Raw genomic sequence first — 16,698 nt, 5'->3', positions numbered from 1 at the left:
CCCTGTGGCCTGCCCACCTCCCTCTTGCCCCCCCTTAAAGGTCCCACGTCTTCCCAGCAGCACCACTTTGAGGACCCAGAGGCTAGCATGGGAACTGTTGGCAGACAGTGGTGGGTAAAGAGGTGTGGGCACTTCCACCCCTCAGGGCTGTGGAGGGAAGGAAAGCAGGCGCGAGTACCCATGCTGATGGCGCATGCTCAGTGAAGCGGCGGCTGCCAGAGCAGAAAGGCATTGGGAGCATTCACTTCTTGATTCACACCATTTGTGAGATCAGCACTGCCCCATCCCCAGGTTCCCTACAGAGACCTAGCAGGGCTAGGGCTTGAGACCCTGAAAATGATTCCAATATGAGTTTCTAGTATTCACCAAGTCTGCAACTTCGTGGGTTTGCTCCAAGCCACCAAGCATCATGTCAACAACTCTGAATAAAAATGCCTCAGAGGCCCCAGTTTCTCTGACTGAAAGGAAAGCCTTCCTGAGCCAGGTGGAAAGCTGGGGGCCCATGAAGGTGGCAGGCATCCCTGAACGTAAAGTTTGATTAACAGTGTTAAGATGAGCTGGAGTGTAATCTCAGCACTGGAGAGGCTGAGGCAGATGGACTGCCACGAGTTCAAGTCCAACCTCTACTTCATAGAGAATTCTAGGTCAGTCCATGCTAGAGGGAGAAAAACACACAAAAGGAACATGAAGAGAATTCTAGAAACTTTAGGCAAATGGAAGCTGTGTTTAAAGGCTTCTGCTTCCAGGCTGGAGTAGAGTCACTATTCACAATCCTCTTGCTAAGGACGGCAGAAAGGGCCTGTCATTCAGAACAGCTAGAAGACTGCCAGGTAAAGGGGGAGCACATGCTGGCCAGGAGTAAACAAGACCCCAAGATCCCACAGTGGAAGCTCTGGGTCTTTCCATGGCAAAATTCATCCCAGAGTCAGAACTGAAGAAGCTAGAATTGAGGCCTTGGTGATAGCCACCCAACAGCCTGCTCACCCTAGAAAATGCAAAGCTCATGCACATACTCCAGACGCTGGCTACTCTGCCCCCAGCTGATCACCAAGAAATACAGAGTGGGGGATGGGACCTCCACCATCAGTTGCCTGTAATGAGGAAGGCCAAAATCACACACACACACACACACACACACACACACACACACACACACACACACACACACACTCGGGGTGGTGTCAGAAAAGGCAGGGACCAGGACTGTCAGCTCCACGGTTGGGTTGGAAGGAAACAACACAAAACCCCTCTCCAGTTCCCATGGCACCAGAGGAAAGCTCACGGGAGTCTGTAAGGACTCCAAACTTTCCAACTAGAGGGATCCCTAACCCCACTCACCAGCATCAAGGACCTCCCACCAGTAGAGGCTAACTGGGAAAAGTGGATGTGGTCCCCTGTGTAAAATTAGCAAGCGGGCACTCCCCTGCATCTGCTGGAATAGGGCAGAGAAAGCCAGCTGAAATGGAAGGTTTAAATGAGTCTCATGATGTGACAGGTTTCCAGGGAAAATCATTCATATCGGAAGCACCAGGAAGAAGTCTGGCTTGGTGGAAAAGGGCCATCAACAAACGCCAACCTAGATGGCAGAGATACCAGAGTCAGCTGACACGAATTTCACGGTACCCAGTATAAACAGTTCAGGGAACTGCTCTGACCACTGGAATCGAACTTTTAAATTATCAAAAAGAGAATAGAAATCAAATGGAAATTTTAGAACTGAAAAGTACTCCTGAAAAAAAAAAAAAACAAAAAACTCCACCCTCAGTGGATGTGCTTTATAGCAGACTAGAAAGGGTTGGAGAAAGAATCATTAAACTGGAACACAGAATGATGGAAATGACCTGATTTAAATAACAAAAAGAAAATGTCAGGAAAAATGTCAACAGAGCCTTAGGGCCTTGTGAGACAATTAACAAGGCTCCTGCAAAGTATTAGTATTTGAATAAAATAATGACTAAAAATGCCCCTAAATTGGCACAAACACACCTCTGAAGAACCAAGAATCTTAACAAATCTTGAGTAGTGCGACCCCAAAGCAATCTACTTTAAACAGCACATAAACCACTAAAAACTAAAAATTAAATTTAGATGCTACTGAAGCAGTGGGAGAAAAATAGCATCCATGACTGGGTGACGAGGTACTAATGCCTAACACAAACACAGAACTTAATAGTTCAAAAAATCTGGGTCAGCAAGATGACTCCAGCAGGGAAAGGTGTCAACCCTGAGGGACCTGAGTTTGACCTTTAGGATCCAATTGTCTCCCTCAAGTTGCCCTAGGACCTTCACATGGTACTCAACACACAAAATAAATGTAGTATTTTTTTAAAAAAAAAAATCAAACAAGTCAATTAGATACTGAACAAAATGCATGGAGACACTGGAGATGATGTTCAGTCAGCAAAGCGCACATGAGAAGGTGCCCAGCATGGCTGGTCACTAGGCAAATGCATGTGAAAACCTCCGCTGATGGCAGCACCCTCCATCAGAATGGCTGGTGTGGATGATGATGGCACCAGTAGGCACTGATGAGAATGCCTAAAGACCGGGTCCCTCGGACAGCCACTCAGGAATGTGACGTACGACAGCCACTCTGTAGGATTTAGGATTGCATTCAAAACTGCACCTCCACCATTTGATCCACCAATCATACTTCAGAACATTCATCACAGATGAATGGAAATGTGTGTTGACTGGCACACAAAACACCTTCCACAGCTTTTCATAGTAGTGTGTTATTATTATTCAGAACGATTTCTCCAATGTGGAATTAAAACCCAGATAGCATTAATCTATAGTAATATAGTAAATAGTTAAACTGTGGCACATCCATTCACCGTCGACCACGGAGCCATGTAAAGCCTAGACCACCGAGCAAGGGAGAGGCTGGCTCAATGGGAAGAGTACTTATTGTGCAAGCATGAGGACCCAAGTTCAAATCCCCTGTGCCCACACTAAAACCCAAGCCTGGTTCCATGCTTACCTGTAACTCAGCCCTGAGGAAAGTGGAGACAGAACAAGAGCTGGGGCCACCAGCCCAGCTCCAGATTCAGTGAAAGACTCTGTGTCAGGGGATCAAGGCAGAAAGTGAGAGAACCAGACATTCTTCTCCAGCCTCTGCGCACACGCGCACATACACACACACACACACACACACACACACACACACACACACACGCATGCACGCACGCACGCACACACGCACATGCACACGCATGCATGTGCACACACACACACCACATACAAAATGCATACATAACATAAAATCTAAATCAGTCTCCAGTGAATTATCCTGAGTGAAACAGAAAAGGTTAGTAGGAGAAAGTTCACCTCGCGCCTGGCTTTTGTCTCTCACATCACTGATGAGCAGTATTCTCCAGCCAGAGGGCAGGGTAAGGTGGAGAGGGGAGGGGATGGCTGTACAGGCAGAACCAAGGAGGCCCTGTGGTATGGGGCAGTTTCGCGTCTTGACTGTGGTGTTGATGACATGAATTCATACGTAAGTGCACTGTGCAGCTGCTGCCGTGAGAATGGGCTTTAAGAAGTGTCTAAGGTCACTCACCTGGTCTTGATGGCAAGCTGTGGTTATCAAGAGTGTGGCTGGGGGGAAGGAGCACAGGACTTCTCTGTGTATTTCTTTGTAACTTCCTCCTATGTGATGACTACCTCAATGTAAGAAGTGGCAAATAAATGGATATATAGATGATGGATGTGTGGATGGATGGAGAGGCAGAAACTGGTAAAGGTTGTGCTCCTTGTGCAGGGGAGGTCTCTCTCTGTCTCTCTGTCTCTGTCTCTGTCTCTGTGTCTCCTCTCCCCTCTTCTCTGTCCTCTCTCCAGAGCACACACCATAACCATTCCACCACATGCCCTCATAGCCCATGCCAGCCACAGATGAGGGGACATCCCTCAATCACTGCCAACTGGTAGGCTTGCTTCCTAGCAATGAGCTTGGAACCTGGGAAGGGTGAGATCCACAAGGCAGCTTTGAAGAGTAGACGGCCTGGGTGGGTCTGGGCTAGCCAAGGGAGAGGAGAGCAACCTGCTTTCACCTCTATCTCTACCCAGCATTGGTCACCCAGTTCTAACCATGACCATTTCTCCCCCTTTTCAGAGCTGAACTTGGTCACACAGTCCCCAGAGCCAGCAAGACATGGGCCCCATTGTACAATTCCTGACACCCCTGATGTGACCAGAAGACGTGGAGGGGTGAGTTGAAGACTGAGGTCTTTTGGGAGGGGGGGTGGTAATGTGCAGTATGAGAAGAAAGATACTACGTGTGTGCATGTGTGCGTGCATCTGCATCGGTAGAAGGTACTAGTGAAGGGTCCACTAGGCGGGAATGAAGTGTGTTTTGAAACAATCACCTTCCTCTGCTACCCGGTTGGGGACACACGTATCAGTTATCATTCCCAGACTCTCTTTGGCGTTGAATAGGGGTGTAGTAGAGACTGCAGATCAGCTTCATGTCTGTCACCTGACTGATCTGGTCTCAACCCTGGGTCTGTTCTTGCCGTTCCTGATGCTGGTGATCCATGCAGATCCAACACTGCCTCTGCCTTGGGAGGACAGACAGACAGCTGCCCTGGCTCCTTTTCTACCAATTGGGCTGACATGGAGAGTTAGAGTTGAGGCTCCGACAGACTTTCTGTGACAGATGCTGAGAGCTGAGAGGGGACAGGACCATCCAGCCAGGTGGCAATGGCGTGTGTGGGGCCTGAACTCAGGTCTGGATTCAGAGCATTGGTTCAGCCCCTGGGGCTGCCTCTCTGGGTCTCAGTCTCTCCATCTGTAATGTGGGGACAGCAGGGGCTACTCGTGACAGTCAGGAAAACGTGTTCCTGTAAAGTACTGGGTGGAGTGGCTGGGACACAGGACCACATGCCGAGTGTACGGTCATGCCAGGTGCCTAATCTATGCCCATTAGAAAGACAGCCCACTCACTGAGCTCAGGGGGCCACAAGGCAAAGACAGTACAACAGAAGCTCTTTGGGGGTTCCCGGGGTGACCATGCCTCTTCTGTGCTCTGCAAGCCCTCCTTTGGGTCTCTGTTTTCGCTTTACTACGTCCATGGATAATGCATAGACCTTGCGGTTCGTGCATGTACATCAAGAGCTGGTGCTGCTCATCCTCTGGCCTCAGACCCGTCTTCTGCTCCATGCCAGCATCCACTGCTGAGCCCAGTCACCGCCCCTGAACGTCCTGTCAGAGTGGGCATCACTTGTGCCCCTCTCCCCTGTCTTCAGCATCATACTCTTGAAATGTGGTTTCTTGTCCAAGCACTTGGGAACTAACCAGAGTATTTCCAAATATATTCTGTGATTGCTCACATATTTGTTTAATGCCATCTCTTAAATACCAAGCAACTGATAAGTCACAACGGATACATGGGCATCTGAACCCAGCAGTTTCGGGTGTAGACATGGGTGAGGAAAGTGGTCAGATGGCCATCGATGGGCCATCCACAGAGAGATGGCATGGCCCCTGGTGCGTCCCAGGCCTCCCATGCTCACAGCTGGCAGTAGGATCAAGTCTAGGTTTGGAGTGGAGTTGGGAACTATCAGTCTGGCCTAGTCTAAGTCTGCGTCACGACCTTCACCAGTCTTCCCAGCATCCTCACAGTGCCCTGGGCCAGGCATGGGCTAAACACTCAGAATCATGTTTCAGGAGGCTCCAGAGCTCCTTCCTCAGAAGCCCTGGGAGCTGGGGAAGTGGAGAGGGCTGACCCATCCTCCCATGAGCCTCCTCACTGCTCGGGACCAGAGCCAAGGGGCCCCTCCCCCAAAGGCAGGCCCTCCAGCAGCCCCGGAGGGATCCTACACTGGAGCTGCCTGAAAAGAGTGGTGTCCTGTGTCCTCCCATATGGGAGCCACAGATCCCACCCCTACTAAGAGGGACATCCAGAGAGAGAGAGAGAGAGAGTTGGAGAGCTGAAGCATCTCTAAGCCTGTGCAGGAACATTACTGGAATCACCACAGCTGATCACAGGAGAAACCACAGGTGCTTCCTTCCACATAAAAACATTTAATTGACAGATCTTCCACATCCAAACAGTGTATTAAGCTGATCATATGGAACGATTCTCAAAATGCAACATGCCCCAAATTAGCAGAAAAGTAGGAGCAGGAACTAAGGATGCATGCAATGACTCAAAAATTAAAATGACAGCCATGAAAATTCAAAACCAGATTCAAGCACGTATTAGCCAGGTGTGGAGACCCACAGCTGTAATCCTGATATTCAGGAGGCCATCCTGGGCTACCTTGTGTCAAAAATCAAACAGAAAGAATTCAGTTCTCCTTAAGGTATCAACAATGCATCGTCCCTCAGCATCCACGAGGGACCAGTGGATGCTCCGGTCCCTAACCTAATGCGGTGCGGCATTGGCTCATAGCCCAACTGCATCTTCCCACACACTTGAGCCATTTCTCTCTGACTTTCAAAGCCTAGTGTAGCATTGGCACCACGTAATAGCTGTTGCGTAGTTCGGGGAATAACAAGAGGAAAGCCTGTGTCTGTTCAGTGGAGATGCAATTTAAAAAAAAAAAAAATGCTGGGGCCAGCGAGATGGATGGCTCAGCAGGTAAAATGCTTGTGATGCAACCCTGGCAACCTGAGTTCAATACCCAGAACCCACGTGGTACAAGAATCGACGCCACGAAGTTGACCTCTGACCTCCACACACACACAGCTGTGTCTCCCACCCCCTGCAGTCCCCTCCTCCTGCCACCTGTGCACCTGTCTCTGCGTCCAAAGACCCCATCTTATGAGAACGCTCAGTCACATCAGGTCAGGGCTACCTTTTGGCCTCATTTTAACTCCATTAACTCCGTCAAGACCATACTTCCAAATGAGGCCATATCCATAGATCCTGAGGTTTAGGTATCCAACATGGATGGTAGGAAAGACACAATTCAATCCCCAGTTGCATTATAACCGCGTGTAGTTGATCTACAGTGGCCATGAATTAATTCATCTATGACTTTGGGAATCTCAAAGATTCAAAGAACATTTACATCATTTTCTAAGATGACAATGTTACTCTCAAAATTACTGCCCCTTGGCTCCCAGGGACTGTCCCACTAGCTCCTGGCCTCATGGGGTCCACCTGGGTCCCCTGGGTCAAATCCTCCCATGAAGAATAGGAGTTGAGGCTGTTCTTTCTCAGCACAACTGGCCTCTGAACACCGGGATGGCATGACAAGCCAAGGCCCCCACCTCTGGGACAGTCACAGGTAGGAATGTGGGTGGGAAGGCCATGCCACCAAGGTCCTTCCCACTGAATGCCCTGAGACCCTTGAGGGCTCAACCTGCCCCTGGTGTCCATGTACACTGAGCATGCCCACAAGAAGTGGAATGCCCACAAGAAGACCCCGAGCCCACTGCCCAACTGAGCTGGAATGGGTGGGGTAGACCCCTGTGTTCTTGGCAGTTCCTTACTTTTTATCCTCTCCTGGTCTCTCAGGGTCTGGGGGTGGGGGTGAAATGTTATCCCAACACCAGTACTAGTGCCCACCCCCCACCCCCCCCCAGTGCCCCAGCTGAAAACTGTCTGTCTGTATTCCCATCTGACTCCAGTACTGGGAGTCACCGACCCTGTGAACGGGCCATCTGATGCCAGCACCAGGAGTCACTGACCCTGTGAACTGGTCAGGGTGCATTAGGCCAAGATAGAAGCAGTCCAGGATTCTGAATTCAAATCTAATACCAAAAGTCCTGGTGAATCTTGGTACTTCCCCAACCCCAGTTTATCAGTGGCCGAACAGACCTGGTTCCTGTCTCCCAAATGAGGAGTGTCTATAAAGAGCCTTGGGCAGGGCTCAGCACCCTGCAGGCACTCTCCTCTCTCTGGTCCTTAGCTTCCTCCCTGCCAACAAGTAAGAAGATACACAGGTTCAGCCAGCTATACCTGACTCCTGGGGAGTCCACTACCCAAAGAGGCTACAGCAAGGCTGTGCCACGTAAGCTTGCATGTGGTCAGGATACCCGCTCCCCTCATGGCCTGGAAGGAGAGATATCCATAGCCTCTAGCCCAGGGGCCAGGCATACAGACCCCTGTACCTTACCAGGCACCTACAATCCCAGCTCCTCATTCCATTGGTTGCTAGGCTCTGAGACTTCAGGGCCCTTCTGTTTATAAGAACAGCCACAAAGGGAGGAAAGGCTCCCTGCGCCACTAGCTTCTGCTCGCACCCAGAACCCTCTTCCTCTGCCGTTTTTGTCCTAGGCGAGGCCCAACCTCCAGCCCAGAGGGCTGCTGTTCACGCCTTACCAGATCTATTGAATATTCTGAGTCAGGAAGAGGTGGAAACAAGAAAACACACAAAGAGTAGAGTGGGCATGCCAGGTAGCAGAGAAAGCATAAATGGGAAGCTCAAACCTGGCTCTGCTGGGTGGCCCAGACCACTGGGCATTCCCTCTCTGGTTGACTAATGTGTAGATTGACAGCATCACACAGGTGGATGGACAGACCACAGTCCACGTGCCTTCCCCATCCTACTTCTGCTTCTTTCCATGGCGGCACCAGCTCACCATATCACAGGCCTTGCCCCCTCACTCGGGCCCTGGCATCATGCAGGCAGCCTGGCCAGGTAGCCGATCTGAGGACGCCATGGAAAGGGTCACCTGAGCTCTTCCCTCCTGTTCATGTGTCTTTGGTGGGGGCTGGGGGCTGTAGAGAGACATGATGTGGCACAGATACTGACTGTGGCACCCTCTCAGGGCCTCCCTTGACCCCTCTGCAGCCTGGGCACAGCATCTTCTACCTCAGGAGGAGTTGCTGGGTGCTGGGCAGACATCTTATACACAAGGGTGTGCCAGAGGAAACACAGCACTGGCCTTAGGCTAGCAAAAGCCCAAGGGAAGTTTTGTTTGGTCTCCTGATTCCGTAGCACAGCTCATCACGGCGGGGAATTCACGGATGCTGGAGCATAAAGCAGTTGGTCCAGGTGTGTGCAGTCAAGACGCAGAGTGAATGCAGTCAAGATGTAGTGAATGCCGGGCCTCAGCTCGCTTTCTCTCTTCATTCAGTCTAGGCCCTGGGCCCATGGAATGGCGCCATCTCACACTTAGGCTGGGTCTTCCCACCCGGGTAACCCAGTCTCAGAGCTCCCTCACAGGCACACCCACAGGGCTGGCTCTAGGTGAGTCTAGAGCCCGTCAGGTGGACAGTATTGGCCATCACAGCCACATGTTGCTGCTCAGGGACTTCAGGCTCCTCATACCACATCTACCCCCACTGCTGCTCAGCATCAGTAGGAGAACCAAAAGCAGACTTGGAATTTCTCTCCTAGCTGAGAGTCATTCAATTTGTAGGTCTTACCATGAGAAGGAACCAAGGCTCCTCCACAGCCCTGCCCAGTGCTAGAAGCTTCCTAGGTCAGTGGCCATTTTTCAATGTTCTCCAGGTCAACTGCCAGGACAGACTTCCTTTCCAAGGGCAGAGGCGGTTCACAGTTCAGGTGTTTTCTGGTTAAATCACCCCCTCTCTCTGGCTGTCATGACGCCTGCTCTCTGTACCATCCATGCCTTGCTTGGGTTCCACATGCCCTCTTCCCTGGGAACATGCTCCAGATCATTTGCACCCTATGAAAAGCCATCCCTCCATCCTTCTCTGCCCCACAGCTCTCCAGACATCCCTCTGTGACATTTCGCTCAGAGACTTGTCTACAAGTCAACCTAATGGGGCATTTTCTCAATTGAGAGATTCCCTCTTCCTTACCACCACCCCGCCTGCTGTGTCAAGCCAAGTTGACAAAAACCAGCCAGCACACAGGAAATGAACTTAGATCCTCAGGCGTGGTGACGAGCACCCTTCCAGAGGGCTGTAAACTCTCCAAGGAGGCATGGAGGGGCTGGAGGGGCTGGGTGTTAGCCTCAGAGAGGTCTGAGTTGGATTGGCTCACCTCTTTCCTCCTAGCTGCATGGCCCAGAATGAGTCTCACCTCTCTGAGCACAAGCAAAAATGAATTTGGGAGCTGCTGCCTCCCCGAGCACAGGGTCCAGGGCTCACTTGCCTCTGTGATCATAGTCCCTGAGCTACAGCGGGTGCTTGGTACTTGCTGAGGAAAGGGAGCACAAAGAGGCTGTTGAGGGGCTGGTGAAGTGGTTCGGCAGATGAAGGTGATTGCTGCCAAACCTCAGGACCTAAGTTCAATCCCTGTGTGCGGGCTGGTTTTGTCAGTTTGATTTGGCACAGCTAGGGCCATCTGGGAAGAAGGAACCTCCACTGAGAAAAGTCTCGGTCAGATTGACCTGTAGGCAAGTCTGGGGAGGGGGGCATCTTCTTGATTAATGGTTGGTGTGGGAGGCCCCATCCCACAGTGGGTGGTGCTATCCCTCCCTGGGCAGGTGGTGTGGGGTTGTATAAGAAAACAGGCAGAGGAAGCCGCAAGGAACAAGCCAGGAAGCAGCACTCCTCCATAGCCCCTGGTGCAGTTCCTGCCTCCGGGTTGCCTTCTTGAGTTCTAGCCCTGACTTCCCGTTATGATGCTGTAAGTTATACAGTGTGAAATGAACCCTCTCCTCTCCAAGCTGCCTTTGGTCATGGTGTTCATCACAGCAACAGAAAGCTAGCTAGGCCACCTTGGGATCCACATGGTGGACGGAAAGAACCGACTTTTGTAATGTCTTCTGACCTCCATGCTCTCCCTATGGCACACACGCACCCCTAAATAAATAAATGTAACTTTAAAAATTAAGAAGCTGTTGGGTGCATTAAACGATGCAGTTGTGGTACAAAGTGTTTGTTGCTAGACGCCCCACATGGTGCAGCATGTCTTCAGAGCAGCCCAGAGCAGCGGTGGAGATGTGCCCCCCCTCCCCTCCCCCACCGACTCCTTACTTAACTAAAAGCACTCTGGTGGGTCATTGTGTAAAGAAAGCAGGTCACACATGCCCCCAGCACTGCAGAGCCTCCAACCGCCACTGGGGGCGCCATCACTCACAGACCCTAGACTGTCAGCCTTCATCCAGAAAGGGTTCACAAGGTCTCAGCTTCCACCACAATTCTAACAACTAAGGGCTAGGAAATAAAGGAAGATGAAAGATGGAATCATCAGGGGGGAGCTCCCAACACTCAAAATGCTTAAAATGGCATCCATGCAGAGCAGGAGGTGACCGGCACCTAGAAACCTGCTCACGTGGAAAGGGGCTGCTTCCTTGGGATGCTGGAAAGTTGGACAAGACACTCCCTGGGAAACAATGAATGTTTTCTTTTTGTTCTTGATAAACCAGAGTGGCAGGGTGTGTTCTCATGGAACAAGCAAGAAATGTCTGGGCCAAGAGATGGATGGCTGCCAGGATCCGTTACCTTTTTTCCCCTAAGCCCAGAGAGGCTTCCTGGAGGAGGCACATCCCACGCCCTGGCTGCTTGACCCAGGCCCCTCGTGGGCTGACCTCCACTAGCCTCTCACAGTCACGTGGTCACCCATCAGAAGCCTCCTTGGGCAGGGCAGCTGGAGTCCTCTTGGCCAGCCTCCCTCCAGTTCCCAGCGCAGCTCTTCCCCGGCCAGTTGTACAGGCTGTCCTCAAAAGAAAGGAACTTCCAGGTAGCTGGCCTTCAGCCATGCTGCTGCTGATAGGATCAGGGGGCTGTGGAGGAAGCCCAACCATGTCTACCACCCACACTACCTTTGGCAAAGTCCTCAGTTTTGTCAGGGAATGGCAGAGGCCAGTCCTCAACCTCTGGTGCCCAGCCATGCTCCCCGCCCCTTACCAGCCTGGCTTCCCCCTCCTTGCCAGTCCCTAGACCAGAAAGAGAAGCAGCTAGGTATCAGGGGCACCACCTGCCTCGCCTGCTGAGGCTTCCTCGAAGGCTGGGGCCACAAGGCTGCAGACAACTGGATTACCAGCTGATACCCGGAGATCAGAGTGGGAGTTTGTATTGGGAGGCCTGGAACTCAGAAAGGACCCCAAGCAGGATCTCATCATCTCTGGATCAGGTATGAGAGGTTGGGTTCATGTGCTACCAGCACCCCCAGGGAGCCTGGGGAAGGCAGTTGGTCAGGTGGAAATGCCCAGCGTTAAGAGAGACAACTGGGAAGTTGGAGTCTTGGACCAGAGGGAGGCTGGAAGGATGGGTAAGCTCAGTGGATGCTGACAAGGGACTCAGGGGGACAGTCCCTGGCTTCCCACGGCAGGCCCTCCAGAAGGCTGCTAAAGTATGTGTGAATGGGCAGAAAGCCAGACCGCCTCCCGTGCTGACACCCTTGAGTCACTTACGACATTTATTTCGGGTCTCTGTGACTCCATTTCCTGTCCTGTAAACTGGAGAGAGAGAGAGAGAGAGAGAGAGAGAGAGAGAGAGAGAGAGAGAGAGAGAGAGAGAGAGAAGCATAATAGTGGGTACGTAAGTGACGTGACCACGAGGAGACTCAAATGACCAGCAGGTGTGTCCCCTCAGCACAGGTGTGTGCCAGCAAGTCTGCTCCCACTGCACATGTGGCTTCAGCCCCAGGGGCAGCAAGTCCACAGCAGAAGCTGTTCACACCTTTGCAAGGTTTCTTTTGCCTTCATGGGAGGCTACAGAAGAGGCCTCGAGTGCGGTCCCACACCCCAAATCAGGGGGTTTGAATCTTCTAGCTAGCATGTCTCAGATTAGTTCCCAGCCCCGAATCCTGTCCTCCTCGCGTGTGTCTCTAGGGTACTTATACGTATGAAGTGGTTGTGTACATAAAGGGCTGATCCTGTGTGTCAGCGGAGAGCTATTGTTGTCACGGCCACCACCATCACTTTTTGTCACTGTTGACCCTTGCTACCGTTATTAGGAAAGGGAGACTGAGAGAGAGGCAAGGGCTTGCCTGGGATCAAACATCCAGAGAGCAGGCGGGGGCACAGCCCTGCCCCAGGCTCTGTCCTCAGTCCTTGATGGTCTTGTCCCGTCTCTGGTTGCCTGCTTCAGATAGCTGTTTGTCCTGCAAAACACTTAGTGTAACCCTAGCAGGAACTGAACCCTTGGACAGAAATCCCTCACAGCCTCCTTGATCCTGGGTTCCAGTCTAGGGGGGCCATGCAGAGGAAGATGGCACTCCCCCTGGAATCTGGACCTGCAGAGCTCAGGTTGGGGGTTGGCTTTGCCCCCATCCTGGGTTTGACACCAGGTCTGGGGTCTTCCTTAGGGAAGATCAGTGGGTCTGCTCCTAGATAGGTAGGACCTACCTTAGCAAGCTTGTCTCTGTCTCTCCCACACGGGCCTCACCTGGCAGATCGGACAGGGACACAGAGCAGGGGGAGGAAGCAAGGAACTTTAAACATCTGTCCATAACACACCAGTAACAAGAGAATGGTCCCTGGGCTTGAATGCCCCCGGCACCCTGCTAGGAACCTTCTGTGCCTGTCTCAGTTCATTTCAGCCTCAGCTGATCTGATAGAAGGTAGTATGGTGCCCATTTCACAGATGGGTAAACAGAGGAGGCTTGTCTGTGTGCAGTAGGGAGACTCCAGGTGCCAAGCCAGTGACACAGGATAATGCTGGCGACTGGGTGGTGACAATTGGGAGTTGTTCTGGGGATGGCGGCAAACTGGAGATCCAGTCATGGGACTCTTCAGAGCCGTGACACAAATGTATGTGTTTAGTGAGTAGACATGCTCATCTCTGACCAGAACTTACTGTCGATGAAATCAGCATGAGATTCCGCCTGTTTCTGGTAGCTGGTGCCTCCCATCTGAAATATCTTAATTTAATTTTTAAATATTCTGTGCAACTGCCACAGCTATGAGGAGCCTAAGAAGCTGAGGAGACTAAATATAGGGCAGTAGGGAGCCCGGGAGCAGAGCCTGGCATTAGTAGGAAAAAGAAAGCAATTTAGACGGAGTGTGGGATGCCGTGGATATTAACGTATGGACACCGGTTCCGTGTGAGATCTTTGCCTTGCTACTGGGAGACATTGATCACGAGGGGAAGTGGGGGTGGGGCCAGCACCTCCATGTCATCTTCATGGTATCTGGGCAAACTTAACATTGTTCTACAATAACAACAAAGGTGTGTGTAGAAATATGCCCTGCAGGGCCTGACAAGATGACTCAGTGGTTAAGAGCACTTGCTGCTCTTACAGAGGACCAAGCTTAGGTTCCTAGAACCCACATAGCAGCTCACATCGTCCTCTAACTCCAGTTCCAGGGGCTCCAATGGCCTCTTCTGGGCCTCTACCAACCCAACTCACATGCACATGCACATCCCATACACAGACCACCACCCCCAAAACACACACACACAAATATATCTTCTTTAATAGATAAACACGCCCCAAGTCTGATTGAGGCCTTAGGGCTGCCAGTTTGCATCCTCTGCTGATGTAACCTCTTCTTTTTACAGAAGAGAGAAACTGGGGCGCAGGCAGAGGGAGCACTTGCTCAAGACTTCAGGCCAGAAAGCTGGTCCCTGCTGTAGTTTCAGAGGGTAGAATGGGGCAGGGGTCTTCTGAGCCACGGGTGACTCCCATGTTCCCCCTGAAACAAATGGCCAGGCATGCCAGCTTTCCTCTGCCTCGGCCTCCTGGACTCCCCAGGGCAGAGGCTTGGAAAGCAGTTCTCTCACGGGCCCCAGACCCACAAAGCGTGTTCTGGAGCTGTGTGTCACCTTCCACGCCAGCTGTGTTCCCATGCAGTTGCACCCAGGAGCCACTAGTGGTGTCTCTGTGTCACCATGTCCAGTGCAGAGTAGCCAATCACGGACACACTTGAGTGTCGGATGGGTGGATGAGGGAGGGTGCTTGGTGCGTGGCTAAGGGCGCACAGGCACTCCAGGCTGCCAAGAGCACAGTCTCCAGTGCTAGGGATCCCGGCTCCCAGCCTGGCTCTGCATGGACAAGTCACTTCAAAGCTCTCTGTACTTCAGTTTCTTCACCTTCAGATGGGGGTGGTAGTACCTGCACCTTCCCTGGCTGCTGAGAAAGCCATCGAGCATCGATGGGTGTGTGAGGGAGGGGAGAAACACAGCTGAGGAAGGAGGGGGACAAGGGGAGGGTGACAGTTGGGGGTCATGGAGAGGCAAAAACTTGGACAGAGCCACGGGAGTGCCCACCTCAAAGAAGGGGGCCCGGGACACCTCTGTTCTTTGGTGTGACACATATTTGAGGGAGGCAGTCTGCTGGTGTCCGCATCCTAATCCTCCCACTTGCTGATCATGTAACCTTGGCAAGTGAGTTAGCCTTCTGTCCCTTAGTGTCCCCATCAGTGAACCCAGTATGATACCCAGGGCGCTCACGTCACGAGGGCCCAGGAATCACGTGGTGGGTTGGTAGGTGCACACTGCCTAGTTCTGCCTGCTGCTTCTAGAAGAAGCCCTGGCCAGGGTGGATGTTTGTTGTGCAGGTGGGAAGGGGCACCCATGATCAGGAGAGACAGGTCCAAGCAGTGTCAGCTCCCCACATCTCATGTCCAGGTCGCTGCTCTGCCAGGAGTAAGGTTGGAGGGGACCCAGGGTACCAGACGTCCATCTCTGTGGCCTCCTTCTACTCCAGCCAGCTTCCAGGGTGGACAGCCTCGGCATCCTAGAAGAAGCCAGTGCTCTGAATTCCTAGGCACGGTCCTCCAATTTTTCAACACTGGCATTTAATTCAATTTTATTTTAAGCTCCAAGCAAAACAAACAAATGTATTTTAAGCTGCTCTTGCAAATGGGCCATTTGTGGTTTCTACTCCAGCCTGGCCTTGCCAATTCGCTTTCTTTCATTTTAATGCTGTGGCAGAGAGAAAAAGGAAACTGAGGCTCAGAGAGTAATGTCTGCACCTCACTACGTGTGACAGCTCTGGGGAGGCAACGGAAAGTCTCCTTGTCCCCTCTGCCCCATCCTAGGTCACACAAGTTTCCCCCTTATGAAGCCCCCCTGCTGAGAAGGAGAGAGGACAGTGGAATTTTCCCCTTGGCCCTGAGTTCTAAAGTATGATGTCATGGCACCCAGTGAAAGGTGCAACAGGTATGGAGTGCTAGATGGAAAGGACGGACATCCACCCCTTTTAGAATCCTAGCAGAGATTGCAGAGCCCCAGCCCTGGGGTGGCAGGTTAGCAACCAGAATTCCAGGGGGGTCCCTGGATCTTACCATATGCCACAATCAAGGATGGCCAAGGTAGCCTGCCGGGGAAGAACTGTGAAGTTTGGCTAAGGCAACAGAGCGAAGAAGAGGCAGAAGTTGGGGAGCCAGTTAATTGACAAGTGGGTCCTAGGCAACCCGCCAGCTGCTTTTTCCTTTCATTGAAAAACTGCCGTTTGGTTCCCATTTAACCTGCTGGCCATTCCACTTTCTCACCTGTGAAACGGTCACGGAAAGAGTCCTTACTTTGGGAGGAAGATAATGTAACATAACATAGGCAGGGGACAAGATGACGGAACTCAGCCTGTGTGGTCCCCGGCAGTTGCCATTGCACCAGCCCTTTTGAAAATCTCCATGCTGCCCTTTCTACCTACCCCCTTTCATGCATGCTCATAACCTTCACCTTGAAAATTTGGGTTTGTCTTCCATCTGGGGGAACACCTCTCATGTGGAGGGTTCTATTCTAGACCTTTCCACATCGTCCTTGCCTTCAGAGCAAGCCTGGACCCAGTAGCAGCACCTTTACAGATGAAGAGACAGAGGTCTAGAAGGGATAGGATATACCTGAGGTTACCCCACATGTGACTCTGGCCTTGGTCTCTCTGTGGAAGGAAGCCCACGCAGGCTGCTATGTTCTGTGGAGCTGTTAGTGGACCAATAGACAGT

The 16,698-nt window shown here is 51.8% G+C and overlaps 1 protein-coding gene across 7 annotated transcripts in view; it reads left to right on the top strand.

Annotated features, from left to right (window-relative positions):
* Nucleotides 1–16,698, top strand: part of Atp2b2 (ATPase plasma membrane Ca2+ transporting 2) — a 327,223-nt gene that overhangs the window by 134,055 nt on the left and 176,470 nt on the right. For all 7 annotated transcript variants that reach the window (XM_076567620.1, XM_076567626.1, XM_076567627.1 and 4 more), the window contains exon 3: nt 4,115–4,209. The gene's annotated coding sequence lies outside the window, so the exon portion shown is untranslated. The remainder of the gene's footprint in view (nt 1–4,114; nt 4,210–16,698) is intronic.

The sequence above is a fragment of the Peromyscus maniculatus genome, chromosome 3, assembly GCF_049852395.1.
Source record: "Peromyscus maniculatus bairdii isolate BWxNUB_F1_BW_parent chromosome 3, HU_Pman_BW_mat_3.1, whole genome shotgun sequence".
NCBI lineage: Eukaryota > Metazoa > Chordata > Mammalia > Rodentia > Cricetidae > Peromyscus > Peromyscus maniculatus.
Note: the sequence above shows the minus strand (reverse complement) of the source record. Positions and strands in the feature narration are given on the sequence as shown.